This window comes from Stenella coeruleoalba (assembly GCF_951394435.1).
Source record: "Stenella coeruleoalba genome assembly, chromosome: 9".
Taxonomy (NCBI): Eukaryota; Metazoa; Chordata; class Mammalia; order Artiodactyla; family Delphinidae; genus Stenella; species Stenella coeruleoalba.
The window spans coordinates 74,902,054-74,923,096 of record NC_137155.1 but is presented as its reverse complement, the minus strand read 5'-3'; the positions used below and the strand labels follow the sequence as shown (position 1 = coordinate 74,923,096).

General features: G+C 34.0%; 1 protein-coding gene and 1 pseudogene across 2 annotated transcripts in view; both read right to left on the bottom strand.

Annotated features, from left to right (window-relative positions):
• The window catches only part of LOC307191693 (uncharacterized protein), a 509,460-nt gene that overhangs the window by 210,408 nt on the left and 278,009 nt on the right, over positions 1–21,043 (bottom strand). The window lies entirely within an intron of this gene.
• On the bottom strand, positions 14,428–15,727 carry LOC307191785 (ADP-sugar pyrophosphatase-like; annotated as a pseudogene). Its single transcript has one exon. The product of its transcript is annotated as an ADP-sugar pyrophosphatase-like (transcript).

Below are 21,043 nucleotides of genomic sequence, written 5' to 3'. Positions count from 1 at the left end.
AACATAAAGGTCTGGATCTCATATCAAACTCTCCCAATACCTATATGCTTGAGGTAATGGCATTGAATCTTTCCTTTGTATTATAAATTTTGTATACATATAGAGCATATCTATGACTATTGATTTTTAAAGTACATACAAAATAATCATTCTATACAGAGTTAAATGACTCTTTTCCATTTAATCATGAGTAACTGACATTTTCACATTAATATGTATAAATCTACTTTATTTGTTAAACAGTTATTTAGTATTCTATTATATAGGAGTAACATATTATATAGGAGTAACAGTTGCCTTTGAATCAGTTCCTTCACAGATTGCTTTATTTTTAATTTTGTAAACAATGCTGTGATAAGCAATCTTGAGCATATATCTATTGGACTTGTGTAAATTTCTCTTCAGGGCACATTTTTTACAAGATAAACTGATGAGATAAAGAATATGCATGTAACTTACAAAGGCTATTTGTCAAATCACCCTCAAAATAAACTGTTCTTATCCATTCCAACCACATACTATACCAGAGGCCTGTTATCTCATATATTCTTTAATACTTATTATTTTAGAATTCAGATAGGCAAAAAGTGGCACAAAATGGTTTTTAATCATATCTCACTAAAAGATAAGCCATTAGCACACAGGGCCAACATGTCTTCCTTTTTACTTTCCTCCTTCCTCTTTTCCTTTTTCTTCATTATCATATTCCTTTTTTAATCATATATATGTGTGTATATATATACATATATATATATAGCTCAGCATATTACTTAATAAGCATAATTCATGATATTTGGGTTTGATCTTATAATTTTAATCATAAAAGCTATTTATTTTAAAAATCAGATAAATTCACAGTAATAGAGGTGTGTTCATTAAATTCGTCTTTGGACTTATATAAAATATAATATTAGTTAAATATAAAAATAGGATTTGGAAAAGTAAAAATAATGCAGATATGTTATCAGATATTTATTCAATCTTTTGAGGTAAGAATCTTAAATTGGTTTTCTTTCTTACCACATCACATGGTACACTACCTATATTTATAGAATTTACATTTTCCTCAGGAATTCTCTGACATAGAGAAAGGGATATCTGTACATAAAGGATTAGAATTGTCCATGCCTTCTTTATATGTTTATTTGAGATGTGTGTCTATCTAAGAACATCTATGGAGTAAGAATTTATACAGAGCACTATTTTGTTATTATGATGGCTATTTTGTGCATGTGTAAGATTTGGCTAAAAAATAAATAAGTTATTTAAAAAATCATGATAAATTAAGTTGATGTTTGGATTTATTAAAATTATACTCTGAAGTCTGAAGAGGTGTAATCAGGTCCTAATGTTTTAAATAATCTCTGGTCAGATTAAGTAACAGATCAAGGTGGGCAGTTTGGTTCCCTCATGAGGTTAATTTATTCAGTACTTTAAGGGAAAATGTTTATAAATATACTATTTCAATGCCTAATCAAATGTGATTATTTACATGACAGATAAATACACTCTTTCCACTTGGCAGAAGCAATAGTAGGAAGTACAATAAATATGCATACTGGGATTTCAAAGATTGTTTTTTTCTCCAGAGCCCATATAGCATATAATAATTATATAACACTTCTATATTGCTTAGTGGAGTGTTAGAATTAATGCATTAGTGCTTCCTCTAACAGGGAATGTGAGCCAGCAATTGAGCCATGCACCTAAGTAATCATTCTTCGTTTAAATTTGCAGTCACCTCAGCAATTGACTAGTCATTAGAGAGACTGCTAATCCCTTAAATGCAAAGGATGTCTGAATCCAATTCCTCTCAGTAAACAGGTTTGCATCACTGAGCCAATTCCAGGAAGCCTTACAAAAGGTTTAATGTTGCATAAACTTGCTCAAAGATACATTAAACTAAACTTTCCTAGTCCTTCAATAGAAATAATTTGTTTAACGTTATGTTTACTTTTTAAATGTTAGCAAATCTTTCAGAAAAGCAGGTCATCTGAAAATTCTATAGAACTATGTATTTTGTTCTGGCTATCAGAGGTAGGAAATCTACATTACACAAAGAGCAAGATGTTAAGGACAATGATTCTTAATTTGGACATATATTTTTTTTAATAAATTTATTTATTTTTGGCTGCTTTGGGTCTTTTGTTGCTGCACACGGGCTCTCTAGCTGTGGTGAGGGGGGGGTTACACTTCGTTGCAGTGCGCGGGCTTCTCATTGCGGTGGCTTCTCTTGCTGCGGAGCATGGGCTCTAGGCACGTGGCCTCAGTAGTTGTGGCTCACGGGCTTAACTGCTCTGCGGCATGTGGGATCTTCCCGGACCAGGACTTGAACCCGTGTCCCCTGTACTGGCAGGCAGATTCTTAACCACTGAGACACCAGGGAAGTCCCAGGACATCTATTTCATATATCAATTAATTACTTCAACTTTTTCTGCCTTTAATAAACATTATGTGGGTGTGATGAATTTTTTATTATTGTCATTGTGGTGATGCTTTCATAGTGTATACATATGTCATAATTTTATCAAGTTGTATTTTTTAAATAAGTGTACTTTATTAAATGTCTCAATCAAGATGTAAAAATGTGCATACTAATATTTGTTTTGTTTTGGCTTGTTTTTAAGCAGCAAAATATTTTCTTAAAAATTCTATAGAAACCTTGATGTTTAAACACATATTTACATAAAATGTAAAGACTGAAGCAGGGATACCTGTGCAACTTTTTCCATTCCCTTTGCTTATGCTCCCTGAGACAGCTCTAATGAAGCCAGGGTCCTTCAGACCCAGTGTAGAATCCTGATATATTATGTTACTGTGTTCATGAGGGACATAAAGCACAACCATTTTTGTAGAAATATTTACAATAATATACACTTAAAAATAAAAGTTTTGATATGTGAAAGCCTAAACTCCAACTCTGGCCAAATAGTTACTTGTAAAATCCACCTTATTATAGTCCCTAATGTGTGACTTACACAATTCTCAGCATGTTATACGAATAATCCATAAATTCCATAAGAACTCTGTAAGACATGACTTTTATTTACAGAAGAGAAGCCAAAGGTTTTGAGAGGTTATGTGATTTGTGATTTGCCCAGTCATATAGGTAGTAAATGATAAAGCCAGGATTCAATCCCTATCTGTCTCCTCTAAATTCTATTGTCCTATGACTAGTATACATATGATGATATTCTAACTTTCAAAGACACCATGATAACGACTCATAGAACATGAGTTAAAAGAAACATTAAGAATAACTGTCATTAAATCTCTTTAAAAAATAAAATGAAGAGAGACAAAATGACTGTTCTGATAGAGCTATCTTGAGTTCACTCCACTCAATCTACCGATTGTTCAAAAAAAAAAATCTGTCTGCTAAGACCCTGCAGATAGATATAAAAGTATAAAAGTGTATGAATTAGAAGCCCCTTAATTAAGTTTTGTTTGTTTATTTACATTTTTGTTTGTCTAGTCTTCAGTAGAGTTAATTTCCTGAAACAGGGATATTAGACTGGAAAGTTTCAATTTTCTTTTCTGTTCTCAGTTTTTTCTCTTATCCTCTAGATGATCATTGCTCCTTCCGCTGCTACTGCTAAATTAAGTTTGATAGAAGACAATTGTTTTAGCTGATGACAACAGAGCAATGGCTACAAAAGATTTTTGGAAAATTAAGTTGAATCTATGATTCCTTACTAAATGCTTAAGTGGACTAACAAGATAAAAATGTTTTTAGATTTTCAATGACTCAGAAAGTGTATTAGCTTCCAGTATGCCTGAAAGAATATACTGAGTTTACATAATAGTCTGTTCAAAACTTAAATTCACTTAATGCAAAAATTTGCATCATATAGACATTCTCTAATGTCTCTATTAGTGTTTATCCTTACTCATATTTCACTCTACATTTTCTCTATCACATTAAATAGAGCTAAATAATACAGAAAAATCCATTTACACACAAGTATACACACAAGTATATGCACTCTCTCACACACACAGTTGGCTCTCTAACAAATATGTGTCAATACTACTTCTCTGTAGTATTTTAAGTTGTTATTGCATACTGGATGTTTGGTACTGATTAATCCACTGGGGCAAATGTATTTTTGAAGTAGAAAAACTGAACTATTCAGAACAGGTTCATATGTATTTTACCCAAAGCTAAAGATCATTCTCCATTCCTTTTTCCACCTTGACCAACTCAGTATAGAAATTCAGCCTTTAAACAAAGATATGGAGTAATATAAATAACCAAGAGGAGTTTTTACAGGGTACATGCTGGCATCTCAAAATATTGATCTCAAAAAGTAAATGGAACAACACATTGATCTAGGAAGAACGGAAAGCAGGTAAAAGCCAGAGAATGGGCAAGATATTAGTCCTCACAAATAGTAGGGCACATCTTGCAGAGAGAATCGAAGGAAGACTGAAAAGGTGAAAGTGTAGAGCTTTTAAAGTGAAACTGGGGGAATTTTGACCAAATAATCTCACTTTAAAAGTATAAGGTAAAGCCAAGATACAGAGAATAAAGTTTTGAGGAAAGTCCTAAGTCTTAAAAAAGAAAAACACTAGTCGTGTTTAATTCTAGTTTGTGCCTAACTAGAGAGGATTTGAGAAAATTAGCCAATTTCACTAGGTCAGTTTTCTTATACATTCATTAAAAAGCTGGTTATTCTAGTGGTTGCCATCTTCTACCGCCCACAGGACTGGCCCTGAATCCAACCTCCAGAGTTTATCTTAGGCAGAATCCACTGGGTCAAACAACTTATAAGGTTTTTTTCAATTCTAAATCACCAGTGTGTTTCCCAAGATAAGCTCCATTAGAACATTATTAAATCAAGGAGTATCTCAGGCCACTTTGATAACAACAGAATTTAATAAGTCAACTTAAAAAAAAGGATTGAAAGTATACTGTGGCTCTCATCCTGGATACATTATCTAGCGTGGCACCACCATCCACCCAATCACCAAGTTCACAAACCTTGCAATCATTCTAATCCCTTTCTTTTCTCTGTTTCCTCTTTACCATTACCACTAAACACATGTAATCTGTGTCCAAGTCCTGATAATTCTACCCATATACATCTCAAATATGCCCTTCCCCCAATCCAAAAAGCTAATGTTTGATTCTCCCTACCTCCAGTCTCACAATCTACTTCATTCTCTGCGTTACTAAAAGAGTGAGATCTTCCTAAAAGTCAAATTGGACCTCATAAACAGTGGCATGAAACTTTCCCGTATTCCCCACTTATTTATTTATTTATTTATTTATTTACAGTACGCGGGCCTCTCACTGTTGTGGCCTCTCCCGCCGCGGAGCACAGGCTCCGGATGCGCAGGCTCCGGATGCGCAGGCTCAGCGGCCATGTCTCACGGGCCCAGCCTCTCCGCGGCATGTGGAATCTTCCCGGACCGGGGCACGAACCCATGTCCCCTGCATTGGCAGGCGGACTCTCAACCGCTGCGCCACCAGGGAAGCCCTCCCCACTTTTAGAGCCACACTGCCCAATATGGTGATGACAAATGCCATGTGACTTACTACTCTAAATGTGGCTAGTTCAAATTAAGATGATCTGTAAGTATAACATATACCACATCTAAAACACTTGGAGGGAATAAAAAACTAAAATATTCCATTAATATTTTAATTATTAATTGATTTGCTAATATTTTGGATATATTGGGTTAAATAAACATATTAAAATATGTTTACATGTTCTTTTTTATATTTTTAAGTGTTTCTAGTAGAAAATTTTAAATTACATATGTGGCTTGCACAATATTTCTATTGGACAGTGCTTTTTGCACAAAGGGAAACAACTTGGGGACCAAATGAAAATTGCAAATGTGGTACTTTTTGTTCAAAAAGCAGGAAAAAAGTGCTCTTAAAGGTACTACAATTTCCTTTCTTCCACAGACTCTCTCTCAGCCTGTCACGGATTTTCATATTTGCTATTTAATATTGCTCTCCCTTTGGCATGTGCGAGTGTCGTGCAGTGCGGTTCTGGGCAAGGACAAGTGCAGACCCCCCTGACTCAGCTCATGTGCTGTTCACCAGCTGCTGGGTTACCCCTCCTGACTGCACTACTTGGACACCTAGGACGTTGGTTAAGTTCTCTAGGGCAATGTTTGTTAAAGTGGGTTATGTTCCATTGGTGTGTCAAGAAAGAAATCCACTGGTTTCAATATCAACATTTCAATAAAATAAAATGGAATAGAATATTTCAGAAAAAAGTAAATAAAATATTAGAGTACATAGAAACTAGTAAAATGTAAGTATTATTTTGTAACATTTTTGTTTCAGTGTGTGTGTGTGTGTGTGTGAGGTCATATAATAAAAAAATGTATTTTCCACAAGTTGCAAAAAGTTTTAAAAACACTTAAGTATACCATATAGACCTTTTTATAACCCAGCCCCTGCATGTACTTTTATCTTAAAATCCTTAAATTTCAGCCATAGTTTACTTTCCTGAATAAACCACATTCCCTGAACAATTCTACATAGAAACATTAGACATACTAAATAGTTTTTTCTTATATGTCCCAGTCAACTGGCAAAATCTTACTCACTTTTAATACTTAGTTAAAATACCATCTCATCGGTGAGCCTTTCCAGACACTCCCCCTCCCACAACTCCTTCATCTTTCCCTCCCACTGCTGTTTTGAGCTAGACTACATATAGATCTCCAATAGTTGGAAATAGGTGATAGCAAGATAGTCTCTAAAAACTTGAAAGGTGTTAGTCAAATGGCCTCTTTGACCTAATTCCACCACAGAGATATTTACTAGCAAGTAGAAACCAAACCTCAAGCAACCTATTCTGTGGGTTTAGGGAATCTTGGCTTTGGGTGTTTTTAAAACACTTTTCTTGAAAGATTAGCTAAGGCAAATGGACTATATTTCAGGGGCAGGTTTTGGAAACCCAAACTCTTTGTACCATGTCCTTTAACAATCAAGACTGGATATTGATGCCGGAACATATCAGACATATACAAGGCTGACCAGATTTTTAGGCCCATTAATGCTGGGGGAGGGGGAGGGTGTCTCTAAAATATGTAAGCCAGTTAACATGTATTGAATTTACCAACTTCTTCAGAAAGCCAATTTCTAATTTTCATTAGCTAACAAGTTATTAATACAACCAATGAAAATTTAATTGTAGTAAAGTTACTGGTGTGGATTAACATGAGAATAACTGAAGTCTTTCTGATTAAATTAATCTGGACTGTGAATTCTTGACTAGGGCAACCATTTTTAAGCAGTAAATAAAATTACTGGTACATAATATCATAATCTCTGTGGCTAAATTATTTTTGAATTAATTGAATACAACATAAAACCAGAAAGTATGGTTATAGTCAATGTGGCTTAACGTTTGGAAGTCAATCATGATGTTTTAAAATTCATTCAGTACGCAGGTACCAATAGGTGTGAAAGTCAAAACATGGGAGCACTCAGTTAATTAGTATATACATCAATAACCTCCAAATATATATGACTTAAAGATCACAAAGAAGCATTTTTCTGACAGTTCTTCATACTATTAAAACCCATGATCTACCTCCAGGAAAATTATACTGTTCCTCTTCTATGATTCCCAGATATTATGTTTATTCAATGATTGGCACTTATTGAAAAATGAAATAATATTAGAATATCATACTTCCTCCTCAGTTTTCATTAAATTTTCAATAGTGTACATGTTATAATACCAAGATGAGTGTGAGGTGAACATCTCACCCTGATGAAAAGCAACAAAATTTTCCAGAGCCTCTTCCATGCCTCAAGGACCTCAAGGTAATATCAGAGATTTAAGGAGTCAGATAGAGTTAAAGCAGAGCAATTGGTAAATAATTTTATTTGGAGAGGGTTGTCATCCTAATTAGAGTCCCTACACTGCTGTCTGTGAGAGAAGAAGGTAAGTCCTCAAATTCTAAACCAGGTGAAACTTATCAAAGGAGCAGGGAGTCACTCAAAGAGCTTGAAAAATGTTCCTTGTCCTTGGAATACACCAAAGTTAGGAGCCTGACTCATTATTGTGAAAATCAAAGCAGACAGAAAACAGGGTACTTCTAAAGGACAAAGGAGAGGCTGACCACTTGCTTTTGAAGTAAAGCCAGAGAGTGAAGGCTGTTGCTCTGTTGCAATCGGTTTGTCAGGGCAAGGGGTGGATGAAAGCTTCCTGTGGATACAAGAGAGCAATCCCTGTGGGGTCAGCCATCACATGCCCTGCTCAATAGGGTCATGGTGGTGGTGAGGGGAGGGTATGGAGAACTCAGCATAAGAGCCAGGAAATATAACACTCAATGTCCAGGGGCGATGGAAAGAGCCGACAAAGGCCACCCGAAGTAAATATTCTTCTGCCTGGGTTAAAGAAATTGTTGGAGAAAAAGCACCACAAGAAATTTTTGAAGGACACAGGGATGGCGAGTGAGAGTTTATTTGTCCCACAAGCCAGAACCATTTGAGGAGGCAGTTTTAAATATCTGCATGTTCTGGGAGCAGTAAAGTAGGCAGCCATACATTGTTATATCTCCTAACATTACCAAACAGCACATCATCAAAACAACAATTTTGTTTAGTGCCTGAAACAAATTATGAGACAAAATTGAAAGCAATTAGTATTCACATATTACAAGAATTCTCCTAATTCTTAAATATAGTTTATTGTTATTGAAATGTTAAATTATTAAAATAAAATGTGAAATATCTCAGGGTAAAACTTTACTATAATTTAATTATTTCTATGAATTTTCTTTTTCTTTAATAAAAAACACCCTGTTTTTCATTCTTACATATACATCACTGTGTTTTCACTGAATATTTGCTTTGAATAATTTCCAAGAAAGAGAGCTACTGTGTTACAGTAGAGCCACAGTAGTGTTTTTCATCTTTTTTTCCTCTCAAAACTTTGCATAGTATCCAGAGATTAAAAGAACTTTTCCTAAATGTTATTCTGCTGATTTATAAAATCGTTCACCTTGTTAACATTATATTTAAAATTTTCAACACCATTAGAAATTGTTTATGGTTTCTACATCATAAACACAGTAAACTTCAGTCTTTTCTTAGAAAATTTGTATCACCTATGGTATCTAAGATTTAAAGTTTGTTCACTAGTGATAATGAAATATCTAACATTTTTCTTTTGCATTACCATTTTTAAAAATATGATACTTCCATATATCTGGTAACAGAATACAATTATTCCCAAAGTGTTTATAATATTTAGCTTTGAACAGATTATAAATCCCTGGACACATTAAAAATTGCATTTTAAATTCTATAAAAAGCTTGAAAATTCTATCTCCTAGCTGTGTAATAGATAAATATACAAATAACTCAATGAACACATTTCAAATTCTGAATAAGGCTTTGGCTCATGAATCACTTTAATAAAGTAGCATTAATGTACTAAGGTTAAGCCTATTTTTTCTGGCTTACATCACCAATAATTCAACAACCATATACATATTTATATTTTTATATTTTTGTTTTTCTTGGTCTATTCAATTGTTAATTTTCTAGTATTTTCTTGTTATTTTTAATGGCAAAAATGGAGGTGTGCTCCTCAGGTCTCCTATCAAAAAAATCTGCCCTGAGTCGTGTAGCTGGCAGAGATCCTACTGCTGTTGTAGCTTTGGTAACCACCACAGCACTCATGTTGAGTTATGTCCTCCCCAGACTTTCTAAATAATGAGTAAGAGTTAAGTACTATATCTGGGACATTCCTACCCAAACAGAACTCCTTTAATGGGCATTCCTTTCTCTGGAGTTCGCCATAGCCTGGCTGAAACTTTCTCAGAGCAGCACCACAAACTAAGTCTCATTCTATTCAATTTTATTCTCTTCCAACTCTGCATTCACTAGTGTCATACATGCATCATGGTTGCTTACTGAAAAATAATTACTTTTCAATGTCAGAAAAAATTTTTAGATGTTTTGGCCCCATGCTTTGGTACTGATGTAAACAACTAAAACCCTAATACCTATTTATTTTTAGCTCTATTTGTTCCTCAAATTACTTCAAGTTGTAAAATCTCAATGTGATTGAAATTTCATGGGTATTATAATGTAAGCAGAGACTGTAATATTTGGTCATCGTGTCAATATGATGATTACAAATCACACCTGTGCACTAAAATAAACCTCTATAGCCTTGATATATGTATAGATGTTTGTGTGAGTGTGTGTATGCGTGCACATGTATACAAAGTATGGCCTTTGTATATAGATGAATGTGCTTGATACAAAATTTTAATAGCCACTTCACAAATATTATACAAATTAAACAAATGAGATGTGAAAACCTTTATCTTTATTCTGGCTGTGCCATCTATGCAATCTTTGATAGTCGTATTAAGAAAAAGTGATACTTTAAAGTCATGTTATACAGATGGCCAACAGGCACATGAAAAGATGCTCAACATTGCTAATTATTAGAGAAACGCAAATCAAAACTACAATGATGTACCACTTCACACTGGTTAGAGTGGCCATTATTAAAATGTCTACAAGTAACAAATGCTGGAGAGGGTGTGGAGTAAAGGAAACCTTCCTATACTGTTGGGGGGAATGTAAATTGGCGCAGCCACTATGGAGAACAGTATGAAGGTGCCTTAAAAAACTAAAAACAGAGTTACCATATGATCCAGCAATCCCACTCACTCATGGGCATATATCTAGAGAAAACTATAATTTGAAAAGATACATGTACCCCAATGTTCAAAACAGCATTATTTTACAATAGCCAAGATATGGAAGCATTCTAAATGTCCATAGACAGATGAATGGATAAAGATGTGGTATATACACACATGGAACACTACTCTGCCATAAAAAAGAATGAAATAATGCCATTTGCGACATGGATGAACCTACAGGTTATCATACTAAGTGAAGTAAGTCAGAAAGAGAAAGACAAATACCATATGATGTCACTTATATGTGGAATCTAAACTATGACACAAAGGAACTTATATACCAAACAGAAACAGACTCACAGACATAGGAAACAAACTTATAGTTACCAAAGGGGAAAGAGGGTAGGGGAGGGATAAAATAGGAGTTTGGAATTAGCAGATACAAGCTACTATATATAAAATAGATAAACAACAAGGTCCTACTGTGTAGCACAGGGAACTATATTCAATATCCTGTAATAAACCATAATGGAAAAGAATATGAAAAAAAGTATGTATATATATGTAATATATATGTATAACTTAATCACCTTGCTATGCACCAGAAACTAACACAACATTGTAAATCAACTATACTTCAATAAAAAAATAAAGTCATGTTAATGGAAAAAGTTGATACCTGGTTTCATTGAAAAAGAAATATTTTATTTTATATCCACATGATTTTACTTATAGGTTTAGTATTACCATTAAAATCAACAATTTTATTGTTAACCTTCCTATATCTATTATATTTTATTTAACACCATTTAAATTGGTAATAGCAAAATCTCGGTTAGGAGCATGAACTTTGAGATAAATCCTCTAGTATTCCAGCTTGCAAAATAAGCACAATGTCATGCTAGAAATATTTGAGGACACTTGTTCACTGAAAGATAACCACAGGACAATGAAACAAAAGCTGTTGACTAGATTGACTCAATTACACACTCTCACACATATACTATGACCTAGCAGAAGATCAGAGTTAAAATCAATCAAATAAGAAAACAAACAAACAAAAACTAATATCATAGACAACATCAATGAAACCCAAACTTAGTTCTTTGAGAAGATTAGAAACATTAAACTGATTAAGGAAAACAGAGAGAAGACACAAATTGCAATATCAGGAATTAAAAGGTAGAGAGGACTTCTACAGCTATTGATATTAAAAGAAAAATAAAGAAATATGGCACCACAAAACATGGAACACTTAGACATATATTTAACAAAATATGTGTAATATCAGTATGAAAAAATGTATAAACCACTGATGAAAAGAATCAAAGAAAAACCTACATAAATGAAGAGATACATCCTTCCTGTGGATAAAATTCTCAAGAAAAATGCCAGTTTTCCCCAAATGAATTCATCAATTTCACTCAGTCCCAATCAAAATCCCAGAGGCTTTTTTTTCTTTGTACAATGCAAATTGATTCCAAACTTTATACGGAAAGGGAGTTTTGTCAATATAATTTTGTTTGTAAGTTTGTCAATGTAATTTTGAAATAGAAGAAAACATTTAGAGGATTGTCATTATTAATTTCAAGGCTTGCCATAAGCTACCATAAACAAGATAATGGGATATTGACAAAAGGAAGAGCACAACAATCAATGGAAGAGAAATTACAGCCCACAAAGATACCCTTACATATACTGTCAGTTGATTTCCAGAGAATTTGTGAAATAAATTGCATGGAGAAAATACCACCTTTTCCAGAAATTCTGCTGGAACATCCTGACAACATATTAAAAAAAGTGATATATGGCAAATTCCTCACATCACACAAAAAAATAACACAAAATGGATTATAAACCGAAGTATGAACATAAAACTATACATCTTTTCTAAGAAAATATAGAAAAAATATTTGACCTTGGCTAAGGCAAAGATTTCTTAGAAAGAACTCACAAAGCAAAAATCACTCAATCAAAACAGCAAAAGAAAAAACAAATTTTAAAAAATGAGAATGGTTTAAGGGACCTCTGGGACAACATCAAGCGTACTAACATTTGCATTATAGGGGTCCCAGAAGGAGAAGAAAGAGAGAAAGAAGTAGAAAATGTATTAGATGAAATTATAGCTGAAAAATTCCTAAACATGAAGGAAACAGATATTCAGGTACAGGAAGCACAGAGAATTTGAAACAAGAGAGCCACACCAAGACATATTATAACTTAAAATGGCATAAGTTACAGAGAGGATTCTAAATGCATCAAAGAAGTCACATACAAGGGAACCCCAATAAGGCTATGAGCTGATTTTTCAGCAGAAACTTTTCACGCCAGAAGGGAGTTCAATGATATATTTAACATGGTGAAAGGAAAAAACATACAGCCCAGGATACTCTACCCTGGAAGGTTATCATTCAGAATTGAAGTAGAGAGCTTCTTAGACAAGCAACAACTAAGAGTTCATCAATACTAAACTATACTTACAAGAAGTGTTATAGGGTCTTCTTTAAATGAAAGAGAAAAGGCTACAAGAAATAGGAAACTATAGGAAGGAAAAATCCTACAGGTAAAGGCAAATATATAGTAAATGCTGTGAATTAACCATTTAAATTATCTTGTATAAAGGTTAGAAGACAAAGATTGTAAGATCAACTATAACTAAAATAAATAAAGTGATAGACATGAAGATGTAAGATATGACATCACAAACACAAAATATGAGGGAAAAGTAAAAATGTGTAGAGCTTATAGAATGTGTTTGAACTTAAATGACTATCGGTTTTAAACAAGTAGATATAGTTATAGGTCAAATCAATAAATCAAAAAGCTACCAACAAACAGAAGTCAAGGACTGGATGGCTTCACAGGGGAATTGTACCAAGCACATAAAGAAGAGTTAATACCTATCCTTCTCAAACTATTGCAAAAAATTGAAGAGAAGGGAAAAAAGAAATAATTGTGTCATATTAAAAATCATAATGTCTTGCTCTTAGTGGCATATAAATTAGTCGTGAATCATAGATTCAGTGAAATACTACCTTCAAAGTAATGTCACAGTAAAGGACAGCCACATACTTAAAAAGCTACTCTTGATATGTCTGATCCTGTATCCTTTTAGTGCTGTACTCAAATCATGTCAAAAGGGGCAATTTATTTCAAGTGTATTTCATATAGTTAGTATTGTTTTTTATAATCTGCTTACCCAAGTAAAATCATTAATCTCTTTATATTACAGAAATCTCTATTAATAGGCCACAGACTTAAATAGGTGAATTAGAACACAAAATATTTATTTTGTATGGGAGTGATACTTCAAATGTGTGTGAGGGGAGACTGGAGTCTAGAAATTCCTTATTTTGCTTCTGATCCAAAAGTCCATTTGAGTTTGGCTAGACAAAACATCTACTTCAATTAAATTTTAATTGAACCCTGTTTACCCTGCAAACAGAAAACATTTGATTCTATGGAGTTTTATTCTTTCTATGTTGTTCATTATCCTGGCCCAGTGTCCACAGAAAGTGAAATCATCCTGAGGCTTATTCTGCTTCTTCCTTGGAAAAAATAAGAGGCCTACTGGAGTTGTAAATGTTGCGGCAGGGAAAATGAACACGGGTAAGTAGTCTTAGGTGCAAACTGGTGTTGGCACTACGTGTGGTAAAGCACATTAAAGAATATTAAAAAGGCCCTCCTTTTCAACTATTTTCAGATTGTTGCCTAGGAAATCCTGACTGATTTCAATCTCCCTGCAGGAACCTGAATATGACATTAGGAATTCAAAACAGTAGGAAATTGATCTGGCTTTACAGTCAATTTTAGGAATCATTAACTACATAAAGTTCAAATGCACCTAGAAGGTGAGATTTAATTGTTCAAAAATGGAGTCTGATGGTCAATAATTACCTAAGGCTGATAAGTTGGTATACTGCGTTGGATAAACACATTAATAGAAAAAGGTTTCAAGTCTAAGAGGCAGTCCCAGATGTCATTCACAAGTAGTGCTCTATGAATTAGGGTGCCTTTCTCAAAAGTCTAAATTGTCTTCAAGGCTTCCTGTTATAGGTAAATGTTTTCTTAGATCATTGCTTATAGCAAGGACAATCACTGCTTGGAGAGCATCCATACATAAGACAATGTTTGGAATATGTGTTTACTCTTGTATAACTCCAGAAGATACCAGTGACTTCTTCCATTCTCCCATCCTGTAGAATATCTCTCTGCTTATGACTGGGTTTCTGGGTACCTTTCCTACACCCAAGCTGGAGGTACAGCCCTGTTCCTGTCTCTCATCAACTTTATTTTATGCAAAAATCCTAGAATGACTCAGGTGTCTGTCATTCCCATTGGCTTCCTTTTCACTTCAGAAGCATATACCTCCTTGTCTACTAGCATCCAACGTCCTTCTCATTCCTGCTGTGTTCTCACTGCTAGCTTAGCATTGAGCCAGATTCAACAAATAATTTCTCGAATATTTCATCTTTTTGGTTTCTTCTCAGAGACTAATATTTATGTTCTGTCATTGTTTCAGCTACCATCCCACTTGAGGATTTTTTTTTTTCATTCTGTGTTGCTTATATTGTATGGAAAAGTTAATTTCAAATCGATATTAAACTAAGCTGAATACAAAGTCTTAGTAAAGGAGGCCCCGGTGGTCTCATTTACAAAAACATGGCCATCGCTCTTTGCACCTAAAATTACAGGAAGGGAACTTCAAACAGCTTCACGTTTGCATGCTTCAGCGCCAGAGCATAAGAAAAGACTGACATCCACCGTCAGATGTTCTTCAGTCACTTTAGCATCAAATCTCTTCAAGAGATCGTTCTTTAGCAAAAAATTACTTCCACAAATTCTCTATCCTCTGGCTTTGGCTTAGGTTTTACATTTTCAGCATCATCTCCGTTAACAGTTATTGCCACAATGTATGTGGTACTGCTGACAAACTTGGATCCATACTTACAGCTAAAGAACATTCAGTAACGTCACCTTCATTGCCAGTTTCTTCCTCAAGCTCCCAAAGAGCAGCTGCTTCTGGGCTTTCATTACTGACTGTGAGACCTGCGGGGAATTCTAGGCTGTAGCTTCCCATTGGCGGTCAGAACTGTTTCACCAGAACGATACATTCATAATAAAGAGTTCTTTGCAGCACTGGGATAACTACCACACCATCAGCCAACTATCCTTCCCAGTTATGTGTTTCAAAGTTTCCCAAGTTCTAGTTTTACCAGTAGGATCCATGTACATTGTTTCTTCAAGCTCCACCGATTTTCCTTGTTAATGATTCCTATAGGTCTCAAGGGGTTCGAACCAGAAACAGAACAGAACATTGTTCAGTATATTTTCACAGCAATTCAAAAGTTTTGCAAAACTCACTCTGGAAATCTTCAGGGAAAATCATACTTTGCTACTGTTTTCTGGCAACTTTCTATATTCTCAGAATAATCCTCAAAGCCATTTTGGGTTGGTCCTAATGGCCCATGAATCTGGCAACACTGGGAGTCATGCCACTCTGATAGCTGGACCTGATTGAAGCCATGTCTGTGGACAAGAGAGTCCATCAGTTTTAATTATGGTAGGCAGATTTCCTGAAGTGACATTCACTGTGAAACTCATTCTGCATATTTTTAGTTCTCCTTTAGAGCATAATATGTCTTAGTATCCCTTGTCTTATTTTTCCTTTTTGTTACTTATCTACGTGCAAACATCTAGTATTTTCATGACTCCTATCTTTATATCCCTTATATTTCTCTATTCTCTTCATTTCCCCTACATTTTCTCCCATATCAAGTACTACAAAACTTTTCCCTATTGAGTCCATGTAATTTCCCCTCAGTAACTGGTTAATCTTGTACACCTTCCTGGTCAAGGCACCACCTTCTCTCACCTGAATTATTATAACAGTCTCCTAATTGGCCTTTCTGATTTTTGTCCTTCTTCCCCTACAATCTACTTGTAACAAGGCAGCTGGTGTGATAATAAATAAATAGTGTCTTTCATTTGTTGAAATGTCTCTAATACACTGGCTTCCAGGGTCTCAAAGAGATAAAGACAAATGGCTTAAAATGGCCACCAATGTCTACCATGTTCTGAGCCTTTCCACCAATGTCTACCATGTTCTGAGCCTTTCTTTCTTATAGCTCCTTGACTTTATCTCCTACCATTTCTCTCCTTCTTTGAAATATTTCACACTCCCTGAATTCAGTGCTATAAGTATTACATAAAATAATCGTATTTTCCTGTAGAAAATATATATTTCCAATGCAGACCTTTAATCAAATTTAGTGGACCTTTTCCTTTTAATAAATAACTGAAAATAAAAAAAAATGTAGCTTCAGAAAAATATTTTTTTGAGATCAGAAATCTGTTTATGATTGTGTATAGTCATTTAAAGAGTATATTTAGGTTTCTATTACTGAAACTTAAATTATATTTGAACAAACTGTGTGCTGCAAGTGACTTTTTGGCATAAATATTATATGTTAGCCCATATTTCCAGGCCTTTTTTGAAAACATATGTAAAAATTGCCAATAAATTACAATCCCATGGGATTTAAAAATTTCTTCAGAAAATAATTTTCCAGAAAAGGGAGGAAATGATTTTTAGCAAAAAAAATTTATTGAGGGTCTTGGATAGCACTATCTCATTTAATTATTATAATAAATAAAGCACATGAGTATTTTAACCCCATTTCCAAGGAAACTGAGTCCCCGAAAGGCAGCGTAGTTCTTTTGATGACATATAGCAACTATGCATCAGAACTGGGATGTAAATTCATTTCCTTCTAACTGTAAATATTCTACTTCCTGCTGTGTCACATCATGGTTCCTTAAACAATAGTTACTACCTTTGATATAATGACCACAAATTTGTATTTACTAGTATTAAAATCTTTACATATCTGCTAACATTAAATCGAGCTTGTTAAAATAGAGGCATTTAAACATATACCTTATGATACATCATGTAGATATTTTTTAAGTCATCATTTTTTAAATTAATTTTTATTGGAGTATAGTTGATTTACAATGTTGTGTTAGTTTCTGCTGTACAGCAAAGTTAATCAGTTATACATATACATATATCCACTCTTTTTTAGATTCTTTTCCATATAGGCCATTACAAAGTATTGAGTAGTGTTCCCTGTGCTATACAGTAGGTTCTTATCAGTTATCTATTTTATATATAGTAGTGTGTATATGTCAATCCCAAACTCCCAATTTATCTCTCCCCTGCCTTCTCCCTTGGTAACCATAAGTTTGTTTTCTACATCTGTGACTTATTTCTGTTTTGTAAATCAATTCATTTGTACCATTTTTTTTAGATTCCACATATAAACGATACCATATATTTGTCTTTCTCTGTCTGACTTACTTCACTCAAAAAGACACATGTACCCCAATGTTCATTGCAGCACTATTTACAATAGCCAGGACATGGAAGCAACCTAAATGTCCATTGATGGATGAATGGATAAAGAAGATGTAGTACATATATACAATGGAATATTACTCAGCCATAAAAAAGAATGAAATAATGCCATTTGCAATGACGTGGATGGACCCTGAGATTGTCATACTGAATGAAGTAAGTCAGACACTGGTGTAGATATTTTAAGTGTAGTATTTTTTTCTTAAAGAAAATTTTTAGCAATTGATGGGCTAATTTAAGAGAAAAATAGTTTTTTAAGTCTAATTTACATACAGTAAAACATTCCTTTTGATGTACAGTTTTCTGAGTTTTGAAAAATGTATTCAAAAGTGTAGCATCACCACAGTTAAGATACACAACTGTTCTACCTCTCCAAAATATTACACTCTGCCTCTTTGTGTTTTAACACCTACACCCACCTCTAACGCCTAATAATCACTCATCTGTTTTTATATATTTTCTCTTCCTACAGTTTTTTTCATTTTCAAGAATGTCATATAATTGGAACCGTGTTGGCTGTAGCCTTTTGAATCTGGCCTTTTCACTTAGCATAATGTACTGGAGATTCATTCATGCTGTTGCACGTTTCAACAGTTTGCTCCTTTTCATTGCTGAATAAGTATTTCATTGCATGGATTTATCACAGTTTATTTATTTACCCATTAAAGGACTTTTCCAGGTTTTGATGATAATGAATCAAGCTACTCTGAAATTTATGGAAAGATTTTGTTTGAACGTAAAGTTTCATTTCTTGGTTAAATATTTAAAATTAGATTGCTGGGTGTTATAGTAAGTGTCGGTTTCACTTTATAAGAATCTGCCAAACCATTTCTAGAGTGGTTGTACTGTAAAGGTACATTTAATATTATATTGTGACCCTATCTGTTAAATAATATAGTTTCCTAATTACTAACACTGTATTTTAATCTACTGTATTTTCATCTAGAGCTATGATCTAGAAAAATTCAACCATTCATCCTAAATATCTCCCATGTTAGTGACGTTGATTTCACAGTATTGAAACTCATAAGTTAATAATGGAGACTTAGAGCTAATAACGAATTACAAGTTCGTAGTAAGTTGGAATATTTTTTTAAATTAATGTGTTCTTCAGTACTTTCCTAATGATTAATATGTACTTCAAAAATTTAAATTAAATATAATATTAAAGTATTATAAATAAAGCCTAAAACTTTCAAATAATTAGAGTAATTCTATTAAACTTGGTATTTAGAATTTTTTAAGAATAATTTTTAACTTGAAATAAAGTAACAGCGCAGAGCTTACAGTGCAAAGCAAATTTAGCTACATTGATTTGACAGTCTTTCAAAACTACATTTTATTTTCAGATGCCCATTCTAAAAGCATCTTAACATTTACAATTGTTTTTTTTTTTTTTTCAGTATGCGGGCCTCTCACTGTTGTGTCCTCTGCCGTTGAGGAGCACAGGCTCCGGACTCGCAGGCTCAGCGGCCGTGGCTCACGGGCCTAGCCGCTCTGCGGCATGTGGGATCTTCCCGGACTGGGACACGAACCCGTGTCCCCTGCATCAGCAGGCGGACTCTCAACCACTGCGCCACCAGAGAAGCCCAACAACTAGTTTTTATAATTGGTTTTCTTCTAGAAAACTCCAAAACATGGAACACTAATAAAGGGCTTGAAATGGAAATACCCTAACTTCTTCAGGTGGAGTAACTGTTCCCCAAATGGATCTAAGTTTGGTATATGCTTGTGTCTCTGATAAAGAATCTCATGAGGATCACCTGAGTGTCAGTCCTGCACTGATTCACTGTCACCTCCATATGATTTGATCAAGAAAGTCTTGCTGAATGTAAAATATACCATGAATATAATGGCCAACCATCCTTCCTCCTCCAAAACTTCCTCACAGTATCTGTGAGAGTTGACCAACCACTTTGTCTTAAAATATAAGAACCATTTAAGTCATTTATCTCTGTGAGTATTCCTTATACCATGATTAACTCTCTTTACTCACGCCCTACATTTAATGTATTAAGTTTTAGCATAGATCATATTCTCTTTTCTCTATACTCCTAACAATTTAAAATCTTCTATTTCCCCCCTTTTTTTAAATTTTATCATTCCCTCCTTTTAAATGAGTCTCTATTTCTATCTTTAATGATGCTTCTATGCTTCAGAAGCACATGTCCTTCAGCTTTAGGGTTTATCTATTGTTTGCTGATAGGCAGCAGAAAATTGCAACCCAAATTGAACACTTCATCTTATCCCATTAAATACAATTCTTCTCCAGAAACTTAGCAAAATTCACCAAGTTTCCCAGGCTTGAAACATTGATTCCTCACATTCCTTTCTTGCTTATATCTATCCAACCATTATTATTTTCTCTCACTGATGCTAATCACTTCCAGTTTTTTCTCTCGTCCTTTAAAAATAACATTCTAGTTCAAGCTCTCATGCCTATTTCCTTGATTATTCAGTGTTCTAACTGGCCTCATTTTTTTCAGCCTTTATCCACTCTTATTCACTTTATATAATCCTCCAAGGTAACTGCTCATTTTACCCAGTTATATTTTAGCAACTACATTGGTTTCATATTTATAACCAAGTGAGGAACAAATTCCATCATCTGTCATCATGATAGTATGTCAGCTTTTCTTTCCAGTCTTAACTTCTCTTAGCTTTCAAAATCTCTGTGCTCAAGGGAAATTATACTGTTTAACATGCTTTAAATATTTATTATTTCTCTGTGCCTTTCTTATGCTTTTTCTCTGATTCTACTATAACTCGTTTTGTGTGTTTGTGTGTGTGTGTGTGTGTGTGTGTATGTGTGTGTGCGTGTATAAAATGCTATTTACTCTTCATTTTGGCACCATTTGTAAAAGCAAATCAAAATTTCAATTCTGTATATGTGCAGTAATTGAAGATTGGCAAATAACTGGGTTATCAACCATATTAAAATATGTTTATAATAATAAAATATAACTGTATTATTGT